We start from the raw sequence: 5,147 nt of genomic DNA on the forward strand, positions 1-5,147 counted from the left end.
AAAAAAAAAAAAATCAAAAAAATTAACTGGCGTGTAAAATTCCCTGGGCGGGTCTCGAACACACACCTGTAGTCCAAGCTACTCGGGATGCTTAGGTGGAAGGCTCACCTGAGCTCAGGAGGTCAAGGCTGCTATGAGCTGTGATCATTGTGATAGTGCCACTGTACTCCAGCCTGGGCGACGGTGAGACCTGAGTCAAAAGAAAAAAAAAGTGAGAATATTCAGTGTTTGGTTTTCTGTTTCTAAGTTAGTTCACTTGGGATGGTGTTCTCCAGCTCCATCCATATTGTTGCAGGGGACATGCTCTTGTTCTCTTTTATGGCTGTGTAGTATTCCATGGTATATATGTTCCACATTTTCTTTATCCAGTCTACCAGTCTATCATTGGTACTTAGGTTGGTTCCATGCTTTTGCTATTGTGAAGAGTGTCACAGTGAACATGCAAGTACAGGTATATTTTTAATATAATGATTTGTTTTCCTTTGGGTAGATTACTAGTAGTGGTATTGGTGGTGATTGTTTTAAAGAAGGGGTTGTCTTTCTTCCATAGCCCAGTTTATATTTGGAGAGAGGCAAATGTGAGAGTGTCCAGTCCCAGAATTTTTTTTTTTTTTGAGTTGGAGTCTTGCTCCGTCGCCCAGGCTAGAGTGCAGTGGCACATTCACAGCCACCCCAGCATTGACCTGCTGGGCTCAGGCAATCTTTCCTCCTCAGTCTTCCAAGTAGCCAGAACCACAGGTGCGCACTACCACACTCAGCTAATTTTTAAAAATTTATTATAGAGATGAGGTCTCGCCAAGTTGCCCAGGCTGTTCTCGAACCCACAGGCTCAGGCAATCCCCTCACCTCAGCCTCCCAAAGTGCTGGGATTACAGGCTTGAGGCAATGCACCTGGACCATTTCCAGAATCTTTTTTTTTTTGAGTTGGAGTCTCACTCTGTCGCCCAGACTGGAGTGTAGTGGCCGCTCCTGGCCACCGCAGCCTTGACCTGCTGGGCTCCAGTGACCCTTCCACCTCAGCCTTCCAAGTAGCTGGAACTACAGGCACGCGCTACCACATCCGGCTAATTTTTTGATTTATTGTAGAGATGAGGTCTCACCAAGTTGCCCAGGTGGGTCTCGAACCCGCGGGCTCAGGCAATCCACTCACCTCAGCCTCCCAAGGCTCAGGTTTACAGACCGAGCCACTGAACCCGGCTCATTTCCAGAATCTTAACCTCTATCCAATCCCCAAAGAGGTCTGGGACCCAGGAGAGGAGAAAAATGAACAGAGCTGAGACATGAGCACATCCCATCTCCTACACCCTGGCTCTAGCCCCAGTGCCCAGGGACAGGCCCACAGAAGGCAAGAGAGGTGATCACCCCTGAAGTCCCAGATGAAAGACCCACAGACAGATTTCAGCATGATTTCTTCTTGCAGGCAAAACAGTGACTCCAGATCCAACCACATGGAGAAGCCTGGAAAACAGGCTATTTCACAGCCCTGACACTTCATCCAGGCCAGGGAGTCAGCTTCAAACCCGGAGCAGTGCTAGAACTTGACAGCTGGGAGGAGGCTGTGAATAGTTCCTCCAAGGGCACGCAGGTGAGGGGGTGGGGCGCCCCGCCTGGAGCAGCATCCAGGGAAAGGGCCTTGGCAATCACTCTCTGCATCTCTGTGCTAACTTCCCACACGTTGCCTTGTGTGAGCCTCAGTGCCGCGTTCAGCGCCAAGCACAGAAGTCCTGCTTGTTGGACAAATGAATGAATAAAGAGCCACAGGAAGAAGGTCAAGACCCGCAATTATAGGCGAAGAAACAGAGGCACAGAAAGGTTAAATGACTTGCTCAAGGTCACGTGTCTCGTCAGCGGCAAGGCCAAGTTTCAGTGGAGAGCCTCTTTGGGGGCAGAGGGTGGCGGAGAGGAGGGAGGCAGGAGAGGAGGGAATAAACTCTCAGACACCACGCCAGGGGACAGAGGGAGGCTCCGTAAAGAGATGATTTCCTGGGAAAGATGGCATTTAAGACCTTGCAGCTTTTAAAATAATGAATTGAAGCTGGGCACAGTGGCTCACACCTGTAATCTCAGTCCTGGCCGAGGTGAGAGGATTGTCTGAGCTCAGGAGTTCAAGACCAGCCTGGGCAACTTGTCAAGACCTCATCTCTACAATAAATCAAAAAATTAGCAGGGTGTGGTGGTGCATGCCTCTCGTTCCAGCCACTTGGAAAGCTGAGGCAGAAGGATCACCTGAGTCCAGCAGGTCGAGGCAGCAGTAGCTGGGAGCGTGTCACTGCACTCCAGGCTGGGTAACAGAGTGAGACTCCGACTCAAATATAATAATAAAAATAAAATAAAATAACTCATTGGAAGTTGGTTTGTAGCAGTTCTGCCAATAATATGAAGAGGTTGTGGGCCAACTGGGCCATTGACGACCAGAAGAGAAAGGCAACACTGAGAATCTACCTCTAACCCCTAGAATTTTGCTAGTCTTACATGCTCTTTGACATTGGGCCAGCCACACCCCTCTCTGAGCCTCTAGAGACTGGAGATACCAGATGCGGAAGAGGGTACATATGGGCAGGGAGGGCCATTTTCCTCAGGGTAACAGTTGGTGGCATCAAGTTCCCACTTCCCTAGCTCTATTCTTTGTTCTATTGTTGGTGTTGCTATTGTCTGATTTTAATTATTTTATGTTTTTGAATAAGCAATACATGTACATGGCTCAAAACTCAAAAAGCACCAAAAGTTACACAATGACAAGTAAGTCTCCCCATCCTCAGGTCCCCAGGGCCCCCATGTCCTCACTCCATTATAACCACAGAAACCAAGGTCTTGCATCACCCTCCAGAAGTATTTTCTGCTTTTCCTGTCTTGTACCCTGAAGTCACCGCAAAGCTGGCTTCAGCGCTGAGATTTTTTTTTTTTTTTTTTTTTTGCTGTAGAGACATTTACCATCAAGGTATAAATTAGAGGCAGGGCACGGGAGATGAGTAGTCACGTTTTGGGCATCTGCTCCTTTTCTCTGTCCTCCTGGGTCTGGATCCTGAATTCCTCATCCAGGCGCTCCTTCGCACGGACCACCTTGGACTGCAAGTAGAAGGAGCCGCCCACGGATTTGTCATTCACCTCAAACAAGTGTTCGTAGTTCTGTAAACTGCTGCTGTAAGGCCCAGGCAAAGGCCCTGCTCACCACCTGCACACCCATCACAATGATTTGGGCCAGGTGCTTGGCCATGGTGGCCGCTCTGCGTCAGGGACGATGGCTCCAGTTTTGAGGCCCAGCAGCTGGGCTTCAAGGGCGGCCTGCCAGCACTGAGATTTTGAAGTGAGGTGGTAAGGATGTCTAGGCCGCTGGGCTGGAGGGCTTCGGAGCAGCGCTAAGTACTCTCAATTTCCCCTCCCCACCCTGGTAAGATGCAGACACATGAGGACGGGAGCGTAGGCACAGGGCCGTGCCAAGGAGCTCAGAGACCTTGCAGGGGAGAGGGTGGAGTCAAGAGCCAGGCAGAGGCAGTAGCCCTCCCTTGTCCAGGGCTCTTGTCCCCCACACGCCTGGCCCAGGGCCCCGCAGGCCCACAGGGTGCTCCATGTCAGCCTGGCTGAGGTGTGCATCCAGCTGGGTCCTGCCCAAGTCTTCTAGAGAACAGGGCTCCATGCCGCCCTCCACCACCTATCACGCACTGGGGGCCCTTCCTTGAGGTCTGGCTCAGGTCCCTTTCACTTTAGCTGCGGCCCAGGGCTTGTTCTGCCCTCAATGGAGCTGGAACACTCCCTTGAGAGCCAGTCTCCGGGACTCTGCCTCCTCCTCCCACGTGTGTACACGGTCTTCCTCAGGCCCTGGTATTCCTCCTCAGCCCTTTTCCAGACCTAGAAGACACACACCTTCTCTTCCAGCTGCCCTCTCCACCCCCAAAGGCTTTTTTTTTTTTTGAGTTTAAATCTCACTCTGTCACCTAGGCTGGAGGGCAGTGGCACACCTCTTGGCCACCGCAGCCTCAGCCTGCTGGGCTCTGGTGATCCTTCCCCCTCAGCCTTCCAAGTAGACAAAACTACAGGCCTGCGCTACCATGCCTGGCTAATTTTTGATTTATTGTAGAGACGAGGTCTCGCCAAGTTGCCTAGGTGGGTCTTGAACCCACGGGCTCAGGCAATCCACTCGCCTCAGCCTCCCAGAGTGCTGGGATTACAGGCTGAGCCACCGAGCCCAGCCCCCCAAAGGCTTTTGACTACTCCCTGTGCACCCCCACTTCCAACCACCTCATTCTTGACCTGCATGTCCCTTGGATATGTTCATCCCAAGTATATGTTGGCCTTGAAGAGGGTGGAATCCCAGTCTGAAGTCAAGTTCTCCACCAGATTCAGGAACTCAATCCAGCTCTGTCCTTTTGTCCTCTGAACCTCCCCATTTGGGGCAATGCCCCAGCCCAGCTCCTGCATCTGTGCCCAAGATTCCAACTCCCAGATACTCGCACATGGACTGCTGGGAGGTAAGACACACATTCACCACAAGCCTGGAATGGCCTCTCTCAATCCTCTCCTCCAAGCCCTGCCCTTGTTAGCTTCACCCTTCACATTCACTCATTAAGCAATTATGACTGAGCACCGTTCCAGGTTCAAGACAGAGAAGGACCCCTGCCCGTGTGGAATTGACATGCTAGCAGAGAGAGAAAGATCATGAACAATGTACTCACTGAATAAGCAAATTATATGTTAGAAGGTGATCATTGTTACAGAAAAAAAATAGGACAAGGGCAGAGAGATCAGGATGGAGGGGAAGTTTGAGGTTTTAAGTATGGTACAGTCAAGGAGGGCTTGTTGAGAATATGGTATCTGAACAAAGACTTAGAGGGGAGAAAGGACTTCAGCCCAGATATCTTGGCACGGGGATTTCAAGTAGAAAGGATGGCAGGTGCAAAGGCCCTGAGGCAGGAGCATGCCTGGCAAATCTGTGGAACCTGGGTGCCAATGTGGCTGTAGGGGAAGGGAGCAGGAAGAGCAGGAGCGGATGACACCAGAGAGGGGATGAGGGGGCTGCCTTTCACTCTGAGCGAAATGGGGAATAAAGACATGATCAGACTTCAGTTTTTAAAAGTGTTGTGGTAAGAACAGATCACAGGAGGGCGAGGGAAGATGCAGGGAGACCTGTTGGAGGGTCATCGCTCTAATTC

The 5,147-nt window shown here is 51.1% G+C and overlaps 1 pseudogene; it reads right to left on the reverse strand.

Moving 5' to 3' along the window:
* Positions 1–2,972: 2,972 nt before the first annotated feature.
* Positions 2,973–3,214, reverse strand: LOC110595793 (annotated as a pseudogene).
* Between the last annotated feature and the right edge of the window lie 1,933 nt (positions 3,215–5,147).

Source organism: Carlito syrichta, unplaced genomic scaffold, assembly GCF_000164805.1.
Source record: "Carlito syrichta isolate Samal-C Ts95f unplaced genomic scaffold, Tarsius_syrichta-2.0.1 Scaffold304418, whole genome shotgun sequence".
In the NCBI taxonomy this organism is placed as follows: domain Eukaryota; kingdom Metazoa; phylum Chordata; class Mammalia; order Primates; family Tarsiidae; genus Carlito; species Carlito syrichta.